The sequence below is a fragment of the Talpa occidentalis genome, unplaced genomic scaffold (genome assembly GCF_014898055.3).
Source record: "Talpa occidentalis isolate TD23 unplaced genomic scaffold, MPIMG_talOcc4v2.1 talOcc4.9, whole genome shotgun sequence".
Classification (NCBI taxonomy): Eukaryota; Metazoa; Chordata; class Mammalia; order Eulipotyphla; family Talpidae; genus Talpa; species Talpa occidentalis.
In genome coordinates, this window is record NW_023605305.1 from 54,671,470 (window position 1) to 54,688,265 (window position 16,796).

General features: G+C 35.1%; 1 long non-coding RNA gene across 2 annotated transcripts in view; it reads right to left on the reverse strand.

Annotated features, from left to right (window-relative positions):
- Positions 1-8,859: 8,859 nt before the first annotated feature.
- Positions 8,860-16,796, reverse strand: part of LOC119236627 (uncharacterized) — a 91,129-nt gene continuing 83,192 nt past the window's right edge. For both annotated transcript variants that reach the window (XR_005123115.2, XR_008550245.1), the window contains exons 4-6: positions 13,578-13,628; positions 10,927-11,131; positions 8,860-8,898 (exon numbers count right to left, since the gene is read on the reverse strand). This is a non-coding gene — a long non-coding RNA (uncharacterized LOC119236627). The remainder of the gene's footprint in view (positions 8,899-10,926; positions 11,132-13,577; positions 13,629-16,796) is intronic.

The window sequence follows — 16,796 nt, forward strand, 5'->3', positions numbered from 1 at the left end:
ATGGGAAGGATGTAGAAGAAGCAGGTTTAAGATGGGAGGTAGATCAGGAATTTAGTTCTGACATAGTTAAGTGGGTAGATAGATCTATACTGAGATGTCTGGGAATTGGGGAAAGTTTTGGCTTGAATGTATACATTCGGGAGTCATTAGCATGTAAAGATAGATTTTAATCTCTGATACAGGATGAGATCAACAAAAAGTGTGACTGTAGCAGAGGTGATTAAAATGTCCTGGAACATTCTACAGCTTAGAAATTACAAGGAAGGAGGATTTGGGTAAGGAGATCAAAAAGGTACAACCAACAAAATGAAAGGAAGGTTAGGAGATTATGATAAATAAGACATCAATTTAGAGAAGGCAAATAAATTTTTCTCAAGATGAGTTTTGAAAAAAATTGTTTTTATAGGCAGAATTATATTTCTCTGATATTCATGTTGAAGTCCTAACCATCAGTATCTCCGAATGTGACTATATTTAAAGGCAGAGCCTTTTAAAAGGCAATTAAGTTAAAAAATGAGGTCATTTGGTTGGTCCATATGCAATTATGACTGGTGTCCTTACAGATGAGGAAATTTGGACACAGATACAAAGAAAACCTTGTGAAGGCAATAGGAGAAGATGGCCATCTATAAGCTAAAGAGAGAAGCTTAAGGAGAAAAGAAAACAATGCTGCTAACACCTTGATATCAAACTTCTAGCTTCCAGAACTATAAGGAAATAAATTATGGTTACTCAAGCCACCTAGACGATGCTGCTTTGATTTGAAAGCCTTAGCAAATTAACACAATTGGCCATTGTATTTGGTGACAGGGAGCTCACTGGTGACCCTGAAACAAGTAGTGTCAGTAGACAAGTAGATACTAAAACCTGACCACGAAGTATGAAACCACACAGAAAACAGAATTAGGTCCACTTGAAAAGGGTTTTCAGGGGATTAGATTTTATCTCAACATTTGATAGCATCTCTAACAGCCCAGCTGTTGAAAGGGTTACCTGGAAAGATAGTCAATTTCTGATCAAGAACAGAGTTTGGACAATTTACTGTGTCATCAATTCATATCTACTCTGAAATTATTATTGTCAGATAATTATGGAAGGAATATTTAGTCCACATTCTTGTTATTTTTCTCTTTATTCAATAAAAGTAAAAATTATTCTGGTTGTTTTGGTTCTGATTATTTTACCTTACATGGTAAACAAGAGATATTTCAAAGCCTCTTATGAACCATGAAGGTAACTTTATGTTGCCTTGCTTTCAGGTTTGATAAGGTCAATTCCTAATTCACTTTATGCTCTCCAGATGCAAAGGATTCATTCTGTCCAAAAAGAAGCAAGCTGTTGTATATGATTTTAAAACATGAGCTCAAGAGCACAGTCCATGCTGATAGATCAAATAATAAATCAGAATCGTAATGAAATGCAAAAGAACTTCATTCTAATAAGTCGCATTTGTTGGCACCAAATTCCTTGGAAGCAAAAGAGGAGATTTGAGGTCTTCTTACAGTTTTTCTCTCCAGGTTTCATTGATGTGATATACCAGGAATGCCCCTGGGGGTCATGTAGTAATGTCACTTCACTACTACAATTAATGCCGCTCAGAGGGTATTTTTTAATCAGAGAGGAATGCTCTCTTTCTCTTAATGGGGTCCGCCTGATACCAAATCATTGTGCTCCTGATCAAAGGTTTGATGCTACTGAAAACAATAACAACTTCAAAATTTTAAATAGCACTTCACATGTGCAGAGCACTTTCACACGTGTTATACAGGGAGTGCTTAAAACGGACAGAATAAGGGTGGGTTGTACTTGCATCCAGAATAAGGAACTAAGTTCTAAAATTAGAAGATATTTCAAACTTGCCTAGTCCTGATTTTTCTCCCTTTGAAGCTTGGGAGAGTGCTTTTATATTTCTTTCATCTGCTGTGTCTCGTGTCCTACAGCTAGTGCTATTCAGTGTCATCTCACATTCCCTTATATCTTAAAATATTTTAGAGTCCATTTATGATTAGGGTATTGCTTTCTGAATTGTTGTATCCTCCCTAATTCATATCTTGATGCCCAATTCTTAAGATGATTGTACTAAGAGGTGGGACATTTGGAAGATGGAGAAAGATAAAAAATATCAATGTCCTTGAAAAGGTAACCCAAAAAAGCTCACTTGCCCGTTCTTCAGTGTAAGATTACAATAAAAAGATAACCATCTAGAAAGTGTGTTCTCACCAGACACCAAGCCTGTAGGCCCCATGATCTGGGGCTTCCTAGGCTCCAGAACTGTAAGAAATAAATTTTTGTTTACAAGCCTCCAAGCTTATGGTATTTTGTTATAACAGCACAAATAGACTATGACAGGGATAACTAGAAAATCTGAGCTGGGAAGCTCAGGATTTATGTACTCTTGATGGTTGTGGTTGGTTGTGGAGAACAACTATAGATCTAGCAATAGTCTTGGTAGGTGGGTGCTATGTGTAGAACGTCTGTGTGCCCCCAGAATTCATTAAGTTGGAGCCTAAATATCCAATATACTGGTATTAGATTTGGGGGCTTAGGGGAAGTAATTAGGGCCTGAGAGTAGAGCCCTCATGAAGGTTATAAGTGTCTTTATAAGAAGGACAAAAGACAGATGACATTTCTCTTTCTCTATCATGTGAGGACACAGCAAGAAGATGGTCATCTGCAAACCAGGAAGAAGGCTCTTACCAGAACCCTTGATCTCAAATCTCACAGTTTCCAGAACTATAAGAAATAAATATTTGCATTTTCCAGGTTATGTTATTTTTCTATAGCAGCCCAGACTCATGACAGTGGGTATCACCAGTGCTTAGTACATGAGAATATTCAAATTGCTATTATTGACCAAGTCCACCAGAAGATAAACAGAAGAGACCCTGTACCTCTTGAAATGGGAACACAAGCTGAACAAGGAGGCAATACTCTCCATCTTTGAAATTAACCCCAGTACTTTGTTTTGGAATATGGTTCATTGCGGTTTAATTAAGAGACTGAACATGGAGGATATGATGAGTATTATAATTTGGAGGGTCCCAGATGACCCATAACTTATGTCAAAGTTATCTCAGTTGATTCTTAGAGGTGGTGTTTGAGATATAACATCACCTATTTGAATGTTTTATGGCCTCCATAAAATATTCTTAACAAAAGTCTACAGTAAAGGGACATGGTTGCTTTGCTGGTGAATATGGTATGGTAATATACACCTGAGGGGATATGAAATGATTTCCCTAAATCAAACACAGTATGGTAAACCAATGACTAGTTGATAATAAAAAAATAATGAATAAAATTTTTTAAAAGAATGTTTAAGTCTGATTGGTCTATGGATCACATAGAATCACAGGCATAGCTATAAGGAGGATAGGCGTAAGAATGCACAAGTGTCATTAAAATCCTACTGAGTTGTGTAAAAGAGATTATTATTCAAAACAAGAAGTGTTATCACTATCTTTGACAATTCTCCTGTCACAGACTGGCAGAGGCAACAACAAGACAGAGGGTGATGAATTAAAAGCATGCTTTGCTGCTGGTGTCTTTATGGTAAAATAGAAAGATTTTCAATGTAGTTTTAGAGTCAGTATTCTGGGTTCCAATCCAACTACACTAATTACCAACAAATTTATTTATCTATTTATAAAATATTTGCTTAAATAAAGCCTCAGTTTTTCTAACTACAAAGTGAGGACAATGATGAGATAAAATATTTGTGGAGCATTTAGCACAGTGATAACTACATAATTGATACTCTATACTAATTATTTTCCTATTCTTTGCATATTTAGATAATGTTTTTATGGAAATCAAATAAGAATAGCTACAGATTCCAAGAGGACATAAAAAGGGAAGCAAAAATTGGTTACAATAAAATTTCATACTCAGAAAGTAATTATCCATAAACTTTTGAATATGAAATTTTTTATAACTAATTATTTTGCCCTTCTCAGTCCTTCTGAAATGTGTAGCCATTCTTCCTATTATTAGATTTCCATAAAAATAAATTATCTAAAACATCTAACCATACCATTACAAGGATGCCAACTTGTTCCAAGTCTACCCTTTTGAAATTATGCTCTCAACCAGAGCCACATTCCAAACCACATAGGAAAGGGAATGAAATGAACACAACCCAATGAAAACTGAGTGTATTCTAGAATAATCCTCTCTAAATTCATTCGTGTCACTTACCTACGCTATGCCTCATATGAAATTTTAAAAGAATGGCAAAGAATTGACTTTCACATACTAATTAACAGTTTGTAAAGCTCTTTTTATTTGTTTTTTTTTTCTTTTCTTTTCACAAAACAGTCTTAAAGAATCTCTGAACTAGTCAAGACAACTATTTTACTAGCTCCATTTTAGATGAATAAATCAAGTTTTGAAGAGTCAAAGTACCTAGTCAAAGTGTTGGAACAAGGATCCAAATTCAGGTCTAGCTGTAAAAGAATGGAAATATTATTCATCCACACTTCAAACTAAAGTAGAAAGCTATAGTAATCAAAACAGTATAATACTGACGTGAAAATAAACACACAGATCAGTGAATAGAATTGAGAACCCAGACATAAACCTACATTTAAATGAACAGTTAATCTATCCTTTAGGAGCAAAAAGGATATCATAGAAAAAGGAGTCTCTACAATAAATGGTTTGGGTAAATGACTATTTGCAAAAGAACAACAGAACATTATCTCACACCAAACACAAAAATTTAGTTGAAAATGGATTATTAAAAACCTAGATGTAAGACCTGACACCATACAATACATAGAAGAAAACAAAAGCAAAATAATTCATAATACTGACTTCAGAGATCAACTTGGGGACTTATCTACAATGGCAAGGAAAACAAAAGCAAATATAAACAATTGGACTGCATCAAACTGAAAACTTTTTCACAGCAAAGGAAACTACCATTAAAATGAAATGACCCCCTACCAAATGGAAGAAAATATTTGCACATCATGCATTCAACAATGGGCTAATATCCAAGATCTACAAAGAACTGATACAACTCTGCAACAAGAAAACAAACACCCCAATCAAAAATAGGCAGAAGAGCTAAGTAAATACATCTTCAAAGAGGACATACTGAAAACATGCTCATCATCACTTATTATCAGGGAAATGCTAAAACCAAAATGAAATAACACCTCACACCTGTGAGAATGGTTCAAATCAAAATGATCAGAAGCAACAAGTGCTAGGAAGGTTGTGGAATAAAAGGAACCCAAATGCATAGTTGATGGACCTATAGACTGGTGCAACCTCTATAGAAAGCAGAATTGAGGTTTCTCAAAATATTAAAAATAGATCTACCCTTTGATCCAACAGTACACTCATGGGTATCTATTTGAAGAACACATAAACACTAATTCAAAGGGATATATATGTATACTCTTATGTTCATCACAGTTTTGTTTTGTTTTGTTTTGTTTTTTACCATAATCAATCTATAGAAATAACCTGTGAGCACAATAGATGAGTCAATAAAGATGATGTGGTAGATATACACAAGGGAATGCTACTTGGCTATATACCTATGTCTACATTTATCTAAATATATGTATATCATATATTTCATATATATATATGAAATCTTGGCATTTGTGACAACATGAACAATATGGATGCAACTGGAGGGGATCATTCTAAGCAAAGTACATCATAGGTAGAAAGAAAATGTGGAATATAAAGAAACAAAATAAAAGAACAGTAAAAAGCTAGACCAAAACAAAATCTAGAAATTTGACAGCAAAATTGAGGATTGGGGGTTGGGGGGTAGGGAGGAGTGGCCAAAGTGGGAATGGAGTATGTAGATGTATAGTAGAGTATCATGGGTGCTTCTGTAATACAGATGGTGAGAGGAGATATATTTGAAGATATGTGAACTTAGATCCTTAAATCATACACAGTGTGTAAACCAATGTTAGTTCAATAAAAATAATACCATTATTTTTAAAAAAAGAAAGTGAACTAATGGTGTTTGGTGTCAGTTGTGAGGCATATGTGGCAAGAATTTACTGGAGGTACAGCTTTTGGCTCTCCAAATCAAAACTTTTCATCTTCTGTGATGCAAGTATGCTGCAATATTGAATTACTGCTCTTTTTTTCACTCTAACATCAGACTTTTTTTCACAATAAAGTAGACTATTCTCTATAAATAGCACATTCTACTCTAAAACTTGGAAACTCACAGAAATATGCTATTTGAAGTGTCATAAAATTGAAATTTTTAAAAACTCATTTTTCCTGTCATAAGCACAAAATCTTCAAGACGCTGATGGGGAAAAAATTCTATCCCATAAATGAAATAGCATACTTAACTTTTTTATAGATAAGATTAAACAACTTATAAATCAGAAAGGGATAGTTCATAACGATCTTCAAAAAAGAGCTATAACATCCAATGCTAAACCCATTATATTTTATTAAGAGGCACCATAAATTAGAGTAATTTGATATCAAAAAGAACAAAAGATGTCAAGCAGTTTCTCAAGCATCTGGATCCCATTGATACCACCTAAACTTTTAACAGCAAGAAAAAAAGCTAGGCTGAGATGGTTTAGTCAAAGGAATGTCAAGAAAAAACTCATCTAATGTGTGTTTGAAGAACATCTAATGTGTGATTGAAGACAGCCAACAGACTAACATTGACATAATAGAAGAGACAAACAGCTTTCTCAGAAAAAAATTCTTTCTTTTGATCCATTATACTCTAGCCATACTACCAAGGAATTTGGTCAAGTTTTTGGAATTTAGATTTTCAATAATTTCTATTCTTAATCCATATCTTTGCCTTCTAGGATAGAAATGCAAATTTTATAATGGACAATATTCAGTTACATACAATATACAGGGGCATACCTGTCATTAAAATATTAAGGTATTTATTTAATGTTTTATAAAAATCCCCTACTTTGAGTACCCGGAGTAACCCGGAGTAACCCACCATTATCATGCCACCGTCACCCCAATCTCCAGGAACCACTGGATTTTCCTTCATGCCAGTACATAAAGGGTTATCATCTGATATTACAACGGACTGTATCCCAAGATTCTGCTTGAACACCCAATGACTAATGTCCTTTCTGATTCATTGGGTTTTGACTTTAACAGATAAGCATACTGAATTTTTGCCCTGTTTAAAAGATTTCAGAAGATAATAGAAATTAATTTAGTGGGCAGGTGTACTACAATAGGAGGTGACAGGAAATGTGGGAAACTGGAGAGCTTATACTTCCCTTAAAGAAGTAGTTGTTATGTAGCTGTGGAAGATTGTGATCATGTAAGAATACAGGTTAAATGAGAAACCTCCCAATTCCTTAATACTGGCAATGAATACAGATGATTGTGTAATACTGTATGCCCCAAAGTAGATGGAGCCAGCGGGTCATGAGTCTGTGACATCTGCCTTAAGTGTCCAAAGCTTGCATAACCTTGACAGAATGTCTTACTCTATCACATTTAAAATAAGCCCAAGGAAAAAAGTATATAAAAAAAGTATATAGTTACAAGTAATTTTGAATTGGAACATTGAAATAACTAATTAAACTGATAATTATATCCAAACTTCTTTTGTATTTCATTTTAATTTTGCCAAGTGTTATCAAGTATATTCTCTCAGATTTTCCTCACAGGTAAAGTGGGCATTGTTATGTGTTATTTAAAGTTGAGGAAAATGTATCCAGAAAAATTAAGGGAACTGCCTTAGCATCACTGAAATATGTGGCAAAACTAGGATTTGTAATTGCAATACCTTTTTTTAAAAAAACTTTTATTTACTTATTTATTTTTTAAGATTTATTTATTTATTTATACAAGCACTGGGTACAGTCAGAAGCGCAGGAGGGTGAGAGAATTCACCAGAGCCAGAGTGGGGAGCAGAACAGGCAGACTGATGAAATACACTGCTGAGGGGAGCAGTGGGTGCAGCAGGAGAGGTCTGCATGCCATGTGGGACCCTCGCCGGCAGCCGGGGATCGAACCGGCACTGCAGAGACTGCAGGCAGCTTCGCAGCCCAGCGCTCAACCACTGCACCACCGGGGGAGGCCCTGCAATACCTCTTTTGATTGGCCTACCCTACTTCCAACTTCACTGATATCCCAGGTATAATCTCAGGCAGTTATTCTAGTATAATCTAATATAATATCTTCACACATTTGAAATTATCTTTTTTATAGATCTAAATCACTTCTTAAAACAGAACATGTTTTTGGCATAGATGGGATTATTGTTCCCAATTCTTCAATAAAATTATACATCGAGTTCTTTATCTATCATGTAATTTTGCATGGCCTCATATTGTGGTGAGAGTGTATTTCCCTAATAAATTCATATTGGGTCTAGCCCAATATATTTGTCAAGTGGTTAGAGGCCAGCATGACATTGTGCCAGCTGTTAGCTGATAGTTTAAAAGGCATGATGTGTTTCACCTTCTCTCTGGACCTGTTACCAGGAACTCTAATAGGAGCATGCCCCAGCTCTCTTCTGCTCCTGACTTAGCGACACAGTGAGATATATGAAGCAGACCCAGACCTAACCTGTAGCTTAGAGCCAAACTCACTAACTCAGCCAAGAACAGTAATATCACAGATGACCCAGAGGTCCAAGAGTGAAAAAAGAAAATATTTGTTGATATAAGATACTGAGATTTGGGCCAGGGGTTGTTATTTGTCACCTCATATTATTGTAACAGTATTTGATTATAGTATTGTTATAATCATCTTACATGAAAAATAGCATCTTCCATAGTTAGGCCTTTAAAAATTCATTTCAACAATAAAATAAACTCCAGAAACAGCTCAACAACAATCACATAAGAACATATACCTTTAGAGAATGGTATTCTTTTAAGCCAGCATTCCTAAGGACACTTATACAATGCTCTATACAAAGAAACAGAAAAAGAAAAACAGACATGCTTTATAAAAATATAATAAAATTCAAATATCAAGTGAGTAATGGCTTTTAAAACTCTGGTATTTGATCAGCATCATTGCTGATCCTTGACCAGGCTCATCACTACTAAAAACCACATTTGTGAATTCCCTTACCTACAAAAATAAATTAATAATTATAACAGCTACGGGAAAAAGCTGCTTTTCTTTACTGTTCTAATTATCTAAAAATCCACCTCCAATTTATTGAACCTACTTTTTTTCCTTTGCCTTTATCAGATACCTTGAAATGGGATGAAAACTGTGTCTCAAAAATCTAAGTAAAAATCAGCACAGTTCTTTTTAACCCGGATTATGCTTTAGATTACCTGGGAAACTCTTTAAAAAGTAGATAAGTATTTAAAAATACCTGATATTCTCTCCTACGCATCTAATTTAACTAATCTGAAAAGGGTTGGGGTAAAGATATATGGGGATCCAGTTCCCCAGGAGATTTAATATGCAGCCAGAGTTGAAAATCAGTGACTTTACAGAATAGGAGACTGGCAAATAAAAACGTCAATAAAAACATCCTTATGATAAAAGATAACTTTTTAAAGGATGCTTTAAACTAAAATAACAACAGAAAAAATGTCCCAGAAAATCATCCTGATTAATAAAATGAAATTTGAGTATGCTACCTTTTCAATTAACACCTTCTTTGAAGTAAAGTACCAACTGAGTAATTTACACATCTTTCTCATTTCAACTAGGAGAGAGTGGAACCTGGCAGCTGGACGGATGTCTTTCATACATTCCATCCTCAATCATCAACTCAATACATGAGATAGATTTTTTTTTAATTTGAGATATCTTCATAATTGAGTCCCCAATTATCAGTGAACTATATGAAACCATGGGATTTCAAATGATGCTTGCATATATAGTATATCTTTTGGCTTTTGGAATCTGATCAGGTGATTGGCCTTCATGTTTAAAATACTTATCACCTATTATGGACTCAGCATCACAATGGTATTCTTGACCTACCCATTTAAAAAGATTCCAATGAGTTTAGTTTTATCACCAAAGGATAGGGGGTTCTCTCTAAATGAGATCTTCTATTTCATTGAAACAGTTGCCATCACTCTTTCAATATCTTAGAGAGGAAATACATACGATGCTACCATTTACTGATTATACTTCTAGAACCTTGGAGTTGAAAGTTGTGATTTATAGGATGAAAATTAAGTGCTATGCTTCCTTCAAAAATTAGTTTTGTTCACATATTTCTTTCTCTACCACATTTCCTAAATTCAGGTAGCAAACTCTAGGAATTCTATCTTTCTCTCAGAGAACTGTCATTCATACACCACTTTGCATCTCGACCTCATAATCTTCTGCCACTGGCAACATTCAGTTCTGTGTAATCTCTGCCACCATTCCAATTCACTTTCCACATGGCCCCCATGGTTAGCTTTGTAAAACATAAATGTGATATGGTACTGGTGGCAATGCATAAAAAAAGTTTTGAATCTTTCTGTCAAACAGTAGCAATACCAAATTTTATAATATTGTCTATATGGTCACATAATCTCCACCTAACCATCTCAAACTTAGTTTCTTTCTACCTTGTGTGGCCAGAACCATCACACCACAGCGGATTTCATGGTATTTCAAATGTGCAGTCCCACACGTTTCTGTGTACAGAAGGGCCCCTCACTTGCTTTAAGCTCTACTTTTGCCTTCTTGAAATTCTTAATAATTTTATCTGTGAAGTTGTGTTTTAAAAGTGAAGGCCAATGGATTGACAGAGCACAAGTGTGAGCAAAAAGAAAAATGCAGTATGTCTGTTCTTCAATGTTTTATCATAGGCATTTGTAATGCCCATGAGCACATAATTCCAGTGACACCATAATGTGTGGGAGTTCAGAGAGTCTCAAAGCAAGTACAAGGTGTGTATGTTAAATCTAAGACTAAGGAAGCAGGTTCACTGACAGCCTTGAGAGTCCATACTTTGTTGGAACCAGAACTTACTATAAAAGAAGGAAGAAGGTAATGGCATTCTGCAATGCACAAATGACCAAGAAATCCAATCATATTCTTTCTTACTCATCAATTAATCAGCTATTTATTGAATATGATGACTTAGAGGAAGGAAAACATAGGAAAAGCTTTTCAGTCATTTTTTTCTTCAATAAGCTGAAGGTTGAGAGTGGTGGTAGAATGAGCACATATCAAGCTGTGAAAGACAAGTTCGTTTGTAAAAGTTAGTTTTGTGTGGCATTTTCTTTGTTAGGAATAAGATCTTATTCATGTATTTTTTTATGAAAGGAAGAATTGTGTAATTCCAGTGATTATGCATGGATTAAATGATCTTATATTTGCATTTAAAATTGACATCACACAATATAAAGATATCTGGCAAGATTCACAATAATTAAAAATTTTAATTTTTCATTGCTTAATAAATTAAATGGCAAATATAAAAGACCATGACAAGTCAAGAGAGAGACTTGGAAGTAACCTTTAATAGCATTGTTTCCTGCTTTTTCTTTTTTAGAGCAAAGTATTTCACATTTTCATTTTGCCACTGAGCCCCGAAATTACGTAACCAGCCCTGCATCACTGAACTCCTTGCTTTTTCTTCAAAATACTAAACCTGGTTTACAGTACATGCTTTCTTCCGACTGCATGGCCCTTCTTCTAAAACTGAGAAATTTCATTCATTCTTCAAAGACCAATGCAAATACGACTTTCTCTGTGAACATTCTGTCAAACCCTCTAGGACAAAGTTGGGTACTGCACTTCCACTTCACATTGTAGGGCCTTTGAAGACAGGCCTGGTCAAGGAAGCTAGCTAAAGAAGGCTTGATATTCTGGTTTGTCCTAGAATCCCCACTCATCAACAGCTGACACTGCTTTTGTCACTTGGACTCACTGTGTTCCCTAATGAAGGTACTTGCAATTTAAAACCGTTTCTTGCTTACTGAGTCAAGACCCCTTTATCTCTTCCTTTTGAAATGAAAGTATGACTGGTACAGCCAAAGGTGATCTTATTTCCAGCCATTAAGCAATGTTAATTTCATGGGCTACAGAGAGAAGAAGCTTATGCAAATGAGTACAATTTTGCCAGTACCAATTTATTAATATGAATAGGTTAGCAATTCACAATCCATAACCTTCCCCAATATGTATGATTCAGAAGGTCAAGGTTCTTTTTTTTTTTTCTGAAGAGACTCATATTAACATGCAGATAACTTCTCAGAGGTAGACTCAGGCCCACTCACACTCTAAGTAGCTCGCTCTACTGTATTAAAATCAATGAACTGCAGAGCAAATACGAAAAGGAAATCTGACTGTCTCTGTGTAATCCCACGGAATTCAGAAAGGGTACATGACACTACCTGCTGGACTTGATCCAACACTCTAACTTGTTTAGGATCATAACCACTATTTCCACTCTAATGTATGACACTTCTGAAAAGGGAACACAATTTTTCAGAATATGGGATACTAATGATTTTACTAATGCTCATCCAAAATCTGAATTGTGTGTGTGTCTCAATAGTACACACAGGTTATGGCTCTTTCATGTTAATATGTGGACAGTATATAATATAAAATATATTCAAGAAGACCAAAATAAAGCGCACTTAACTAAAATGGGTGTTTATCATGTCTGTGATGAAACCGGCCTACCCTTTTTTTAAGGATTTATTTATTATTTATGCATACAAGAACTGGGGTACAGGCCGGAGGTGTGGGGTGTGAGAGAATTCACCAGAGACAGAATGGAAAACAGAACAGGGAGACTGACTGAAATACACTGCTGAGGGGAGCAGTGGGCAAGTCAGGAGAGGTCTGCTGTGCCATGTGGGTAGTTCACTGGCTGGGGATGGAACTCATGCTGCAGAGGCTACAGATAGCTTGTGCCATCAGGGAGGCCCCCTACCCTTCCTTTTTTTTAAAGCCTCCTTCCAGTGAGTTTTTAACACTGAAAGTAAAATTTTATATGCAATGCAAAGCTTAAATCTTTGGCAATGCAAAGTTGCCTGCAAAGCTTAAATCTCTGCAATGATCTTCCCATTGCTCTTAAAGTTCTAAACCCCAAACATAGGTTAGGAGACCTTCCTGGGTTCTAGTACTGCTTTGGTCTCAAGCCTCATCTGCCTCACTTTTTTGCAATCTTGCCTTTGTTTTATAATATTTAGTATTCTGAATTTGAGCTCCAAAACACGGTTCTCTCTAGCTAATTCCTACTCAACAGACAAGTAGTCCTTAAAAATAATGCTACGAGGGGCTTCCCCGGTGGCGCAGCGATTGAGCTCTGGGTTGCGAAGCTGCCCACGGCCTCTGTGGTGCCAGTTCGATCCCCGGCTGATCCCCGGCCACCGGAGGAGGGTCCCACATGGTGCGCAGACCTCTCCTGCCGCCCGCTGCTCCCCTCAGCAGTGTACTTCGGTCCTTCTGCCTGCTCTGCTCCCTGCTCTGGCTCTGGTGAATTCTCTCACCTTCCCGCGCTTCTGACTGTACCCAGTGCATGTATAAACAAACAAACAAAACAAATAAATAAATAAATAAAACATGCCTCTATAAAAAAAAAAATAATAATAATGCTACGAAGGGCCCTGCCCTCCAAATTAGACCTTTAGGATATATGTGCTCTATCACCTTACAATACTTACCACAATTAGGTTATTTGTTCAATGTCTATATCGTCTTCTTTTTTCTAAGATCTGTGAAGATAGGAATATAGTTGGTTTACAGTATCTATACCCATTGTCTAGCAATATTTGTCAAACAATAGGTAATTAATATTTACTAAGTTATTTGACAAACAAGATTACAAATGCTGGCTTGGGCCTTACTAGGGAACTATGAATGCCAAACTAGTGATTTTGGATTTTATTCTATAGGGACTGGGAAGCAAGTGTTTGAGCAAGGAAATGACATAATAAAAACCATTGTTTAGAAAAACTAACAGTTCTCTAGAGAATTGTGACAGATGAGACAGATTGAAGACTATAATCATTCAATTATGACTAAGTAGTTTATAACTTTAACATATTGAATAGGGGGTGAACAGTGAGAAGGTCAAGATATGGAAAGATGTCACAGCTTTACCCATCTTGGGTGTGGTCATTTTATTTCCCTGTCACTTCTTTTTATTTTATAACAGTAACATAGAGAATCATGTCGCTGGTCACCACAGCTCAGTTATCAGTGTGTAAATGTTGGTCTAAGCTACGTTTTTTAATGAGGTCAGTCCACAAATGTACATGGCAGATGTCTGAAAACCAAAGATTTCATCATCCTCTTTTATTGATTCACTCTTATTATTCTTTTGTTACATCTGCCTATAGGCAGACATAGATCTACGTATCTACATATCTATATCTGTATGCCATTATAATCATGGGGTTCTCTAGGCAATATTCCCAATCAGTAATCAAGCCACACATCTATATAAATAGCTTCCATTCCTTGCTGTAAATAAAAAAATTTCAAATACTTTCCTATAGTCTCCTGATTGTCAAACTTAAATATTCAGTGCTTATTAAACAACCCCTGACTCATTATGTCCTGAGCTGTATTTATTATCTTTTTTTGGATTGAGGAGAGTAGATACAGTGAAATATTAATGTCTGTGGTTGATAATTTGTACAACATTTATGAATTGCTTCTCTCTCTAACATTTAGTATTAAGTATTCTTTTGGGTTTTAGTGATAAAACAAGATGATAGCAGATGAACAGGATAACACAATTCAAACCAAACTCTACCATGATCAGTGACAAGTATTTTTCCCCTAAGGTACAGAAGCGAGTAAAAAAAAAAAAAGTTGAAAGAGTATTTGCTCTAAAATACTACTTTAGAAATTTATAAAAGGCTCAAAAGCCTAAAAGCATTTTCTAAAAAGAATCCAATTTTAATTTAATTTTAAAAGCCTATGTTATTCTTAGTAAGTAAATGGAACCCTCAATTTTCTTTACTTATTAATGAATTCAAAATATTCAAAGTGGCTACTCTTGCTATTGAAAAGTGCCAGATGACCAACAATGATTAATGGTAAATTTTTTAAAAAGGAAAGAACTATTAGCTTAGTATTTTTTTTTTTCAACAAAAGGGAAGGTATGGAATTGTGAAGTAGCACTGACTTTCAAGTCTTGCACCTTCTCAAATATCTGTATTTCTCTGAGTTATTCAATCAGTGGTGACCTATGTGGATGGAGATGTGTTTGACCATTTTGTTTCCTTATTTTAAAAAGTCTAATACGTAAAATGTTTGCATCTTTTCCATGCTATGTAACTGCCACAGACCTCATTCAATGTAATTGATACACAAGGTGCATCGGGCTTCTATGTGGCATAAATTAGATTATACAAACTTGTCATTGAGTGAAATACTCCTTTTTACCTATTCCTTTTAAATAATTGATAGGTTCCAATACAGAAAAATCCACTGATCATTTCTTAGTTTTTAATATTTACCTTTATTTCTATCGGCTATGTACCTAGCTACCTACTATAGATCTATCTGGACAGAGATCTCATACTTTTTTCACTTCTATTGATTTGTTTAGGTTATATCTGCTTCCTGAGGTGCTGAGAGAACCACATTCTTCCTGGTGAAAAATCTAATCCATCACCAGTGTCGCGTCAAGCACTAACACTTAACTGAAGTCCCCTCTGTTCTCTCTAACTGATGACACATTCTTCCTGCTCCAAATATATGTTCCATTTGCATCTTTCATATGGTAGTTTTCTACTTCTACCTTGCATTCTAAATTTTTACAGTTTACCATCCCTTCTAGAATACAAACTCCTTAATGACAGAGTTCATATCTGAGTCACTTTTGCTTCATAAGCATCTCATGTAGTAGTTTATACATATATACTTAAAAGAGTGCTTCTATCTGTAAGATTATCCTTTCAGTCCTTTAATTTATAAATTATATACAACTTTAAGAATCTTAGTATGAAAGAACAAAATGTCAGAAAATACAAAAAGCAAACAAAAGTTTGCAACAAAAAAACAGCTGTTTTTGTTTTGTTGCAAACAAAAAACAGCTCACCAAGACCATTTATATGGGGGTAATTCCTTTGTACCTAAGGACGAGCATATAATGCAAGACAGAAGAATAACTGATGTGCATAAAATGTACCCTAAATCCTAAATAAATACTTTAATGTAGATTATTTATTAATAATACCTTATTTATTATGCAGCTATAATGATTCAATAAATTTACAGGAAGAGCCACTGTGATAAATTATTAATAACTATTATTAATGCATTATTCATCATTCAATTATAATAATTTTCAGGGATTTAATATTTACAAATGATTTTTACAACTATTATAACAATTTTCACATTAAGCCTAAAAGATAGACAGATGTTAAATCTATCACAAGAATGTTTAACAGAAGAAAATTGAAAGCCACTGGGTCAAGTAAATGTAGCAAGGTCACACAGCTGTAGAAAAGTCCTGGTCCAAGTATTTAAGTCCTTACTCTGATTAGTAAAACAGACCTAGTTCCTATTTACTGCATGATGAGGCAAAGAAAAGCTAAACAAATAAAAATAACAAGCAGTGCTTTTCTGTTAGAGAATGATGGTGAGCAGACAGAAACTTTTGAGATAAAATGATCAGGGAAGACATTGTGAATGGGAAGACTCTTTTTAAGCTAAGAGCTGATGGAGGAGAAAGTCAGGCATTAAAAGAAACAAACAGGGAAAGAGCATTGAAGTATACGAACAGGTTTGTATGAAGGTGTTAAAATAAGAAATTTCAGACTTGTTTCCAAAGCATAACATATTCTTTATGAAAAGACTTCCATCACTGATTACAAGCCAAATGCTCTTCGTCCCTTCAACCCCTTATACTCAAAGAAAACGCA